Source organism: Gorilla gorilla, chromosome 4 (genome assembly GCF_029281585.2).
Source record: "Gorilla gorilla gorilla isolate KB3781 chromosome 4, NHGRI_mGorGor1-v2.1_pri, whole genome shotgun sequence".
In the NCBI taxonomy this organism is placed as follows: Eukaryota; Metazoa; Chordata; class Mammalia; order Primates; family Hominidae; genus Gorilla; species Gorilla gorilla.
Genome location: NC_073228.2, coordinates 157,453,784 through 157,466,195, shown reverse-complemented (window position 1 = coordinate 157,466,195; position 12,412 = coordinate 157,453,784). Strand labels below are relative to the sequence as shown.

Below are 12,412 nucleotides of genomic sequence, written 5' to 3'. Positions count from 1 at the left end.
ACTGGGTCATTTTTTTAAAGGGGAGAAACCAAGGCTCAGAAATCTAATGAACATGTTCAAGGTAGCACAGCTAGGACATATGACTTGGGCAGATATTCTTGACTCTTAATCTAATGATCTTTCCCTCACATTGTCTATCAATTAAAGGTGAAGCATAAAAAGGTGCTACAGGAAGAATCCAGCTATTGCTGCTGATACACATTTAAGAAAACAAGTGTCAATTTTCCCAGTCTAGCCCTTAACTGTCAGTGTTCATTTGTCTGCTAATGTTCACTTTGTGCTTGTACATCTTGCTAGCTGATTTTCAGACCCCCCAGTGTATCAGCCATAGTAATAGCTTAGCTGTGAGAACATACTCACAGGACCGATTCTGTAGGATCCCAATGCAGTTACCAATCCTGGTTTGTGGTTGATTATACTTCTAATTAAAATACAATGCTAATAAGACCAAGGTCATGGGATTAAACTCCAAGTCAGTCAGCTCCTAAACTTTGTTTTACTATATGATATAGGATGAGAGTTCATAATCTTTGCCCCAGTGAGACCAACCCCAAAGCCATCTTCAATGCCTAAAAATTGCCCTTCCAAGGTGGATGGTGAGGAAAGTCATTCATCCTTGTCATGAGAACAGTATTTTAGAGTGCTTTGTGGTCCTTTTACATATGTTAGGCTGTTTAGTCCTCATCACATCCTTGTGACTTAGGTATTATTATTTTTTTCTTTTAAGATAAAAAAGTTAATGCTCTTAGATCCTTTACTCTTTTTACCATACCACCTGTTTCCAGAACCCCACATTGCCACTGTGTATGGGATCTCAAATTACAGTATGCGACCATTGCCCAGAAGGTTTCATGAAACTATAGCCCCACAAGGTGCTCCTTAAAAAATAAGTCTTCTTTGGTCAAATACATTTGGGAAATGGTGCATACTTTGTCCCTGTTTTAGAGTTTTATACTTCACATTAGCTGCATAAAAGATTGTGAGGAATTCTACCCATTTTCATCCCAGATTTTGTCAAATCTATTTGCCTTCAAGACCTTTTTTTGGTGAATACTTTTGAAATGTTATTGAAAATCTTTTGGGCCATGCTGCAATAAAGAATGCAATTAACCAGTGGTACCTAATTGTCTACTGTGAGTCTCCGTTTTCTGTTAGTCCCTAGAGAAAATGGGCTTTAAAGGTCATAATCTCTTAAGGATTGCAGCTGAACCATATAACCCATCTGTCCTACTCCCACTGAAAGCCAGCATACCATCTGCAGGAAACCTGGCAGGTGATCATTAACATCTGCTTGCACACTTCTAGTTACTGAGATTCTGGTTTCACACAATTCTTGCTCTTGACCCACTCTATAGCCCTCCTGGTATCTGAAGGTGGTGTTCATGGCCTTGAGCTTTATGACATTTGGTTTTCGGTGACAAAATCACTTCTCTACCCAGAAGCCAGAGAGATCTTATTTAAACAACAAAGACAAAACAAACAAAACACATTGTTCTTTCTCCTTGTGCAAATCCACTCAAAGTTTTCCCATTGCACACAGGAAAAGTCTCAACATCTGACCATCACACAGAGCATGAATAGCCTGCTCCTCTGACTTCACCTAACTTACACCCGTCTTCTACTTGCTGCCTGCTGTAGCCACACTGGCTTTCACTCTGTTCCTCTGGGCTCCAAGCTCATTCTGCATGGGAGACTCTGCACCAGCTGTTCCCCTCCTTCCTGCAATGCTCTTCCCTTACCTCTTTGCAAACATCACTCCTTTGTAGCAGTTGTGCCTCAGCCCAAATCTCACCTCTCTGTATAGATCTTGCTTCATCGCCTCTTCTAAATAGTGACCCCTCATCAGTCTGTATCACATCACTCTGTCTTATTTCCCATTCTTTAATTAATCTAAAATAATTTTCTTTGTTTATTTGTATATATGTGTGGCTGTTTTAGTCAATGTGAATTCCCTGAAAATTAGGACATGCTTCTTTGTGCCCAAAAGCGAGCAGGGTGTCTGGGACATGGTAGATGCTTAATAAATATTTGATAAATAAATGAATGATGAGTGCTTGATGAGGGCATATGACCTGCAGCAGGGGCTGAGGAGGAGCTGAACCCAACCAGAGATGTGACTCTTGGGTCACCCTGAACCAGTTGCTCCCCTGCCTGGGTTGCTGTCTTCTAAGGTAGCCATTTATCCTCTGCCACTCACACTATTTTCTCCTCCACCCTAATAAGGACACTCTATCTATCCACAGCCCACAATAGGCACTGTCTTTAAATGTCTATTATAATAACTAGAATAAAGATTTCCATAAATATGATTTCTCTACCAGGAAGCATACATCACATATTATTCTCCCAATGTTAAATATAGATTTGTCAAAATGCACAATCCATCATCCAGGGTGAAGTGTATATGGGGAGCACATAAACCTCATTAAAATATTATAATATACTCTCTACAGTATTTTTAGGATCTCTTCTCTCCCCTTGCTGCAATAAAATATTATCCTACAGGATATAAATCTTATGATCCAGATCTATTCCCTCATGTCACCTACTTGGTTTCACACATTTAGTTGGGCCTCTGGGGCCCTCCTGGATGGTGTTTCTTGCTAGGACTTTAGAAGTGAAGTAGGAAAGGGTGAGATGGGGGTGGACGAAATGGGAGCAGGCAGACACAACAAATCCTTAGACACACAGGAGGCCAGGACATTTTCCCCTTCAAATTATCTCCTCATTTTCCCCTTCTGCAAACATCTCTTACCTTAAACAGAGTGCTTTTTCCTCTAAGGCTAAGAGGGTGCATTTACCCACTACTCCCTAAAAGAGCACGGCTTGGAAGTAGCCTGGCCTGGATTTACTTGAGTGAACCCTGGCTCCCAGAGTTGCTCAGTGCCTGACTGTCAGACCATTTCTACACTTCAGCCAAACCTAAGCAACAGCAGAGAGAGAGGAAGAAAAAGAAAGAGAGAGAGACAGAAACAGACAGACAGACCCTATAGGCCCAAGGCCTGTGGGAGAAGGCAGTCATTGGTTAAATGTTGATAAATATAATTAGTAATTGTGAGGTATTATATCTACTTTGAATCTGTCACAACCAATATTCAATCAGAAGAGATAACATGGTTCTGTAGACAAAGTACTAGGCTAGCTGTCAGAAGACCTGGACGATTCTCTTTTTGGTTTTATCATTACAGAGTACTTGTACGACTTTAAGTAAATCCCACGCTCTCCTAGGCCTCAGCTTTCCCATTTGTGAAATGATTGTTTGATCTCTATAATGTTTAATGCCCTTTCAGACTCTGACATTCTAGAGTCTAGTCTAATTGATTGGAAAATGTTTACTGATTCGACAATATTTTAGTTATTTAGTCAAATTCTAGCAACCCCCAGTGCACTTTTTCAAATCCAGTAAGCAGGTAAGTCTCTGAGTTCTTGGATTCCCTTGTAACAAAATCCTGGGATCCTGCACTAACTGTCCCCCTCCTGCCTGCAACCTGCTTTTCTTACCTCTTTGCAAAGATCACTACTCTGCAGGAGTTGTGCCTCAGCTCATATCTCACTTTCCTGAACAGATTTACCTTTGTGACTTCTGAATAGATGCATTTGGAGTCTTAAGTGTTAAGACACAACTTTTAACCTGCTATGTGAATAAGTTACCCAGTAGAGAGATGAAAGGAGGCAGACTAGAAAGGGAGCCAGAGATGGAGACTACATTGTCAGATATGACAAGTAGGAGAGAAGAGATGGGGCATTTTTCAGAATCAGAACTCTGTGTGTACTGGGTTAATGCACAGACTTCCATCATGTTGCTGGGATGAAACGCAGTATTTGCCATTTAGAAAGCACTTGAATATGGTGTTCTCTTTCTTCCTCTTCTTCTTGTTTTTTTTTTTTTTTTTTTTTTTTCTGAAACAGGGTCTGGCTCCGTCACCTGGGCTGGAGTGCAGTGGTGCCATCATGGCTCACTGCAGCTCCAGACTGTAGAGTTGGTATCTCATTGTGTTGCGCAAGCTGGTCTTGAACTGCTGGTCTCAAGCGATCCTCCCACCTCAGCCTCTTAAAGTGCTGGGATTACAGGTGTGAGCCACTGTGACTGGCCTGTAATGCTTTCTGATAGTAATAATTAAGAGCTGATACTTCAACACCTGCCAAGTGCCAGACACTGTGCCAAGGACATTTCCCTACATTAACTCCTTTCATTCCCTGAGGTGGGTTTCAAATTGGAGAAGTGAGGTCTAGAAACAGCACAAGGCAAGTTGAGAGATGACCTCTACCAGTCTGACGACAGAGCTTGAGTCCTTAATGTCTGTGATATGTCATGGATGTTTGAAATAGTCTTGGGACATGGGTCAGCTTCAGTTTCTGGAAAATCCTCTCATGTAGCACACTGTCTTCCCCTGATGCCAGATAAAGAGGCATTACTACATTAGAATCTATTGAAATATAAGCAAATAAAATTGAGTGGTATGTTTGATGTATTCCTGTCTCATCCCTGGGAAGTCTATACACATACACACCTATTCTTTGGTCCATCTATCCATCCACCCACCATTTGACACCCAGTATCTGGCACTTGTGAAGACACTATGTTAGGCAATGGAGTGGTAAACCAGCCCATCCCCAACCACTTTGGGATTGTCACTTGGACAATGGGAGAGACTGACAACTATGTAGGCAATAGCAATTCAGTCTACATGCTATGTTAAGGATGAGTTCAGCAGGCAGGGACACCTAACCCCAGCCTTTGGGGACCTCAAAGAAAGCTTCCAAGAGGAAGTGCCAGCTTTGACACTGAAAGATAAGGAGGAATCAGCCAGGAGAGGGGTTTTGGTACAGTTACATGTGCATAAAGAGTACTGTATATGGGTAGAAGGAACAGCAACAGCAAAGGCCTGGCAGAGATAGAGAGAGCATTCAGGGAGCCCTGCCAGAGTGTCAGATTCTGAGGGCCCTGCCTCCAAGAAACTCTGTAGCAGAGCGTGTCCAACAATCAGAGTGAGTAAAAAACGAGGCCAGGAATTCCCTCTTGGGGAAGCAGGAGGGCAGGAACCAGTGAGAGCAGGAAAACCCACACACTGCACGGTGCGGGCTGTCCAATTCTATCCTCACCTCACTCAAACCTCTTTGATAATCACTCCTGGTTAGGGCACCATCCACTTAGTATCAATAAATCTCCCAGCCCTGGGCACTGGCCCTGAGAGCTCTCTCCCAGGGAGGGAACTCCTGGCATTAACAACTCCTTTTTTATTGTCACTTCATTTAAGGCCTCTCACACCGACATTTCTCCTTGGCTCCTGTCCCTGGGAATGTGGCAGCCTCATTGTAAATAGCAGATAATGAGGTGACAGGACAGCTTCATTTTAGGGGAGGGAGATCAAAGGTATGTGTGAATGGGGGGACTTTCAGGCACTCATTCCCCTCCTGGAATAATTCTATCCTTATTGGTGGGAATCACATTCTTCATCATCTTACTCCAACGTTGTGACATCAAAGGATGTGCTTTATTTCCATCACTCAGAGGACAATAAGAGTGCCTGTCCATCCCTTTTTATATTCTCTTGTATCCTAGATATAATGCTGACATGCAAAGAATTACCATAATAGATATAAATCATCCCTAAGCCCTTAAACAATATCACATTTACTTAGGATTCTGAGACACATCCAGGGTGTCTGTCATTTACTAGATACAATGTTATCATTTATTTAGTAAATTCAACAGATATTTATTGGCACCAGAAACTAATATTGCCAGAAAATTGGGGTACCACAATTACACAAGACAGACATGTTTTCTGCCTTCACAGAGCTTAAGCAAGTGTTCAGTGAGTTTTACATTAAGGAAAATAAAGGGTGATTTGAGAGAATAATAAAGGGATCAGCCACAGGATAAATGATCATAACTGCTATTATAGTCAGTGTTAACTGGGTCCTTTAGCAGAGGCCGGGCACAGTGTTAAGCACCTTGTTCCTGTGTCTAGATAGAGGGACCACTTTATCCAAAGCACCAAGATAAAAGAGAAGGGCACAACAGAAAAACTCTGGAAACACCAGTATGACTGGGGTCGGGGTATGGCACAGAGTTGGAGATGGGTGGGGACTAGGTTGCCAAGGGCCTTGCCTGGGCTGGAGAAGTTAGGTCATTGTGTCATGTGTCAATGTAGCATTTCACTTTGGTTTTGGATTCATTCGAGCCTCACAAGAACTCTCTTCATCCAGGCCCTGATGCCCAGTTGGAAGATGGCTGCAAAAGGAGATGTGGAAGAAAAGCCATCCTCCCAGGTCATATTTGTGTATTTATTATTAAGCATGGGTCTTAATTACTAGGCATTGAAAGCCAATGAGATGTGGTACTGCATACGAGGCTAAGAATTAGAACAAGGCTGGGCTCACTGGTCCTGGAATTTATACTCACCCTGTGGGCTGACATATGTAACCAAGGGCAGGGGGCCAGGGCAAACAGACTGATCAACTGGAGCTTCCCTTATAAAAATCTTCAGGTGCCTGACATGATTGTGGAGAAGTAAGTGCAAAGAAGCACATCTGTGAACAAGCCCCTTCTCCTCTCTGGGCTGCATTTTTCCTCTCTGGATAACAGAGTTTAAACTAAATCAGTGTTTCTCAAACTTTTTTTGTTTTGGTGAAGTACCTGTAATAGAACTTTTGTACTCACTGGGGATGTGAGGTCCTACAGATTGAAATTTTCTGTTTCTTCTCTCCAACTTTCTTCTGCCTAATCATTCACCCATCCAACAAGAGTTTCCTGAATGTGTAGTGTATGCTAGGCAGCAAGCTGGTGCTAGGGGTATACATCACTGGATAAAAAGATAAGTCCCTGCTCTCTTGGAGCTTAGGCTCTAGAGAGGGAGAGAGATGACATGTGAATAAACAAGGCCATTTTGGATGCTGCGAATATTACAAAGAAAATAAAACGGGATGATGTGAGAGTGACTGGCGGGACTATTTTAGACAGGATGGTCAGGGAGACCTCTCTGGGTCACTAGCATTGGAGCTGAGAAATGAACCCTAAGAAGGAGCCAGCCAGGCTAAAGGCTAAAGAAACAGTCTCAGGCAGAAGGAATGGAACAGAGGCTCTGAATGAGGCTCAGGAACAAGACTGAAGAGCTTGAGAAACAGAACGCCCATGTGGACACAGTATAGGGGGAAAGGAGGAAAGCAGTAGAGATGCAGGTGAGGAGAAAGAGATCACATAGCTCTCTGAGTAAAACTGAGCTCCTCTAAGGTACCCAGCACTTCATGTGTGGCATGGGTGCCTGGAGGGCTGTAGCACATCACTTTGGCCTAAGAGGGTCAGTCCTAGCTGGTCTCACAAGATCTTTCCTCTCTAACATCCCATAGCTCAAGTCCAGTCCATGGATGAGAGACAATGGAGGGGAAGGTTGTTGTGACTCAGTGGGATAAGCTAGAAAATGGGAACAGGAACATCTGACTTAAGTGTAATGGCACGACAGACATGGGATGCTCAGTGAGTTCACTGAGTTCCAGCACAGACGTGGCTGTTTTTCAGTTGTTTCTCGGCCGTAGGCTCTGGGCCTACACTCATGCCCCTGCTCCAGCCTGCACAGGCCTCCTGCCTCCTGCCTCCTGCTTTCTTTCTTTAAGGATCTTTGCAGATCCTTTCCATTCTTTAAAAGTTAAGCTCAAATGCCATCTCCTTCATAAAGACCCTTACGCCTCCCTACTCCTAGCTATAAACTGAAAGTCTCCACCCATCTTTTAAATGTACATAAAAATGTGTGCGTCTTATCAATTTTTTATCTAACACCCATGCTTTATTAGTTTAGGTTCTGTAATTTGTAAGAACAGAATTTTGGAACGATACGAGGAAGCCCCAGCTGAAAAAGTGCCTCATATAAGACAGAAATTGCAGCAGCTCTAGAAATCTAGATGTCAGCATTTCATGGACAGTCTCTTTAGAGTCTCACCATTGCTCCAGCCATTTGTGATAACTGTTTATACAGTTCAAGATTAGCCTTGCTTAGGCATGGGCCGCCCCTGGGTCAAGGGAAGCAGAACAACTATCCATGTTACTAAGCTACCAGCCAGAGGAAAATTAAGGTGCTGTGAACAGAGAGGAGATGCATGCTGGGCGTATCAAACCAACAGATGTCTACTAAATGTCTGATTGCAGTATTTCATAAATTAGAGCCCAAAATCATGTTAGGAGCTCCATGAATGTCCACAAATGTGTTAGGAACTACATACATCTAAACACTGAGTATTAAATAAGGATCTATGTCTAACTCAGTCCTTGTCTTTCCTCTATGGGCTAGACACTGTGGAATAGAGTGGTAAATAAGACAGATGATGCCTTTGCCCTCATAAAGCTTATATTATTATTCATATCCCTTTGAAGGGTTCCCATAATGACTACACAATATTTTTGGACATGAATGAATATAAGAATAAATGAATGAATGCAAGTCATTTACCTATTTTAATCTATGGATACTAAGTTGACCCATCTTTCTTTCATGACATGTCTTGCACTGAATGAATTGATTATTTTATTTTATATTATCAAGTAACTTTTTGTGTACTTATGCCTTTTCACCTGAAATTGAGATGTAAGCTCCCTTGAAGGAAGAGGCTCTCCAAATCCTCATTTTTCTGCTAATATAATGAACAATAACACGTAAAGAGCTAGGTAGGGAATAACCAAAATTGCATGATGCTGTTACTTGTTTCATATTCCTCTAAATTAGGTTGCCCACCTAGCATCCACAGGTCTGGAAGATACGTAATACTCCCCTGTGCTTCAGTCCACTGAACTTGATCACTCCCTGTTAGCTTAGGCCAACCGAGAATGAGAGCTGTGCTCTTGGGCTGGCACTCAAACCCCGCCAGCCTTAATGTATTCCACCTACAACACCCAGTCTCCTCAGCCATTTCTCCCCAGGAAAGAAGATTTACATCCCATTACAGAACTCAACCCTGAAGATGTTGAATGGGTTCAAAATGAGAGCATTTTCACCCCATATGGCAAACTCCTTAGCATCACTGTGTCCCCACGTGTTATTATGAGAAGAGGAACTTTCAGGGATGGTCCATAGAGTGACTCAACATGTATGCTGTTCTCCTTGACCTATCACTTCACCTAAGAACAGTCATAGAGTCATGGATTGTTAGTACAGAGAGGTACCTGGTCTTGAAGGACTATTGGCCTAGAAAAAAGCCTAGACAGCTGTCTAAACAACTCCATTTTAAAGTGTATTTAATTTACATGTGCCTGGAATATGCAAAACCTGGTGTCCAGAGCATTACTAATGATAAGTAGAACCTCCTGCCTCACATGATGTTCGCATAGTAGTCACTCTATTTGTTCTGAGAAGCTAGTACTACTTAGAAAAGTACCATTCTTCTTCTTCTTTATTATTGTAGTTATATCACCTATTGAGTGTTTACTATGTTCCAAATTCTATTCTTGGCACTTCACATGCATTTTATCACTTACTCTTCACAATAACCCTCTAATTTCTTTTTCCTATTTCATGCATGAGGAAGCTGAAGTTCAGGGAGATTAATTAATCTTCTCTGAGTCATTCATGTGGTGAGTGGCAGAGCTGGGATATAAATAATGTTCTGTCCTACTCCATGGCCTGTGCCATAAACCATGCTACTCCATCCCCTGAGAGTCCATCAACACAAACCAGAGCTTTCATTCTTTGGATAATAATAACAGCCAACACTGAGCACTCACTATGTGCCAAATACTAAGCTAAGTGCCTTACATGAATTACTCGTTTAATGCTAATTTGATAGCACAGGTGGGGATACAATGTTTATTTTTATTTCATAGAGAGAAAAGTGAAGCTAATTAACTTGCACAAGGTCATATAGCCATTAAGTAGAAGATTCAGAATCCAAACACAGGCATTCCAACTTCAGAGTCCTCACTTTGCTCTTCTACGCCAGGTATAGGCAAACTTCTTCTGCAAAAAGCCAAATAGTAAATATCTTAGGTTTTGCGGGCCATATGGTCTCTGCTGCACTACTCAGTGCTACTTTTATAGCATGAAGGCAGCCAAAGACAATATGTAAACAAATGAGTGTTGCTGTGTTTCAATAAAACTTTATTTAGAAAATCTGGCCTTGGGCTGAGTTTGGCCTGTGGGCTGTAGTTTGTAAACTCCTACCCTACACTATTCTGCTGCTAGATAGCAAGGATGAAATGCTGACAATTTGGGAGAGGTAATAATAACTTATAGTGTATTATACAATTTTCAATCTCTTACATTCATTTCCTGTTGTGAATACTCAATAAGGTAGGCAGGGCAGGAAGGATGACTTTTAAACCCATGAACAGATGAGGAGCCAAGGGTCATGCAAGGATGGTCACACGTCTGAGCCCACGTATTCCTTTTCCACTTGTGGTTCTTTCATGGTGACTCTGGGTGCTCTTAAGAAGAGTAAGGGAAAGGAACCCTGACAGGACCAAAGTCGATTGTTGAGGTCCCAGTTTGACTGAAGACCACTGCTTGCTGATTTCTGTACAAGAGTCAATGGGACTGTGAAGCTCACAGATAGACTGCAACTAACATGTTGGCACAAGGACAGAGGTTCTGAGTTCCAGGCTTCCTCTTCTTAGCACCGGCCAGCTTTGGACTAGAGGAGGCTATGACACTGCTCCATGGCTAAAAGCCACTCTGATGAGATGGCAGAGGAGACCCCAGTCTTGAGAGGGCAGGGTTTCTCAGAGGTTCATTCAAAAAGTGAATATGTACCAAGGGACTCACAACATTGTGGATGGACCCTTTGAGGCCAAGGCTCTACCACATGTGTGGACTCAGCCAGGAATGCTGGGCCAGGGGCTCAGTCTGGAACTGGGGTGAGGAGCTCTGTTTGAAATAAGGGATGTGAGACTTGGGGTCTGAGCCTTGGGTCAACAAGTCTCATTCTTGGTTAGGTTCAGGGGCCACAGTAAAGGCTACAGTCCAAGGCTGGAGTGAGTGTTCACTCAGCCTCATCTGGGGCTAGGAGGTGGGATTCACTAAAGAGCCCTGGTAGGGAGTACATCTACCTAGCTCTGCCTTTGTGCAGCCTTTGGGAACTAGCACATGAACCAGCCAAAGCAGAACAAACAAAAGCAAAGCCATTAGCCAAAGAGAAGTGGGTTGTGGGAGAGATTAGCTTTACAGCTTCCCCTCCTGGCCCAGTCATCTCCGCAATCCCCATAGTCACAAAGTACTTTCTGCTGGCTCACGAATGAACCACTACTGCAAGGAACACCAGGTAAATCATCCGTTAAATGAAGGCAGACTCTTCCTTTGGCTGTCTTAATTTCTGTTCCTTGGGTGAGTGGCAGAAAAAAAATATTTTGTTTCTTATTTGCCATTCTTTTCCTATGAAAGTCATACGTGCAAATGGGTTTTCCTAGGTCAACCAGCAAACGTACACTGTAATGCATACCCATGAACTTGATCAGCATCTGTCAATCAAGACAAAGCTTTACTGAAAGCTACAGAGGACAGCCCGAGGTGCCCTAAATCAGCAAAATTCATCTTCTAGCTAGGATTTATCCACTGAGGAAGTGAAAGGACAAAAATGAAGGATAAAATAAAGCTATGGAAGATAAGAAGTTCTGCATCTTTAAAACCAAGTGGCAACACCAGAAACTAAGTCCCACTTCATCTATATCTGAATTCACTCCTGACCCCTGTCCTCAACTGATTTCTGGAGCTGTGAGCACTAATTAAGTTGAGGGGTAGACACAGAAGAAAAGCTGAATCATTTTTATTTCTGTTTTTGTAATCTATGGTCTCAGCAAAGCATGCTGCGAAAACGACATTTGAAACAAATGCTCGGCCAATAGAGTCTTGCAATGCACGTATACTTGCCTTTCCTTTTCCGCAGGGGTGTGAGATCAATCAAGAGTCTGCCAATAAGGGCTCTTTGAACTCTGAGGCTCTGAGTTCTGGCCCTGCCTATCTCTCCCACCACATCTGCTTCCAGGCCATGCCACCTCTGCCTGGGCTTCATGCTGGTCTTTCTCTTACCTTTCAGGACAGTCCCGACTTTCTTGCCTTGAGGTTTTGCACAAGCTGTTATCTCCTAGCAAGCTCTTCCAACCCTCTTTAAGTGGCTGACCCCTTCGCATTCTTCAGATGTCAGCTTAAAATGTTCTCTCTTCATAGAGGCCTTCTCTAAAATACTCATCCTACTCTTTTTTTTTTTCTTTTTTTTTTTTTTGAGATGGAGTCTCACTCTGTTGCCCAGGCTGGAGTGCAGTGGCGCGATCTCGGCTCACTGCAAGCTCCACCTCCTGGGTTCACGCCATTCTCCTGCCTCAGCCTCCCGAGTAGCTGGAACTACAGGTGCCTGCCATCACGCCTGGCTAATTTTTTTTGTATTTTTAGTAGAGACGGGGTTTCACGGTGTTAGCCAGGATGGTCTCGAT

General features: G+C 42.9%; 1 protein-coding gene across 6 annotated transcripts in view; it reads right to left on the bottom strand.

Moving 5' to 3' along the window:
* The window catches only part of GRIA1 (glutamate ionotropic receptor AMPA type subunit 1), a 322,677-nt gene that overhangs the window by 166,625 nt on the left and 143,640 nt on the right, over window positions 1–12,412 (bottom strand). The gene's annotated exons all lie outside the window — the stretch shown is intronic.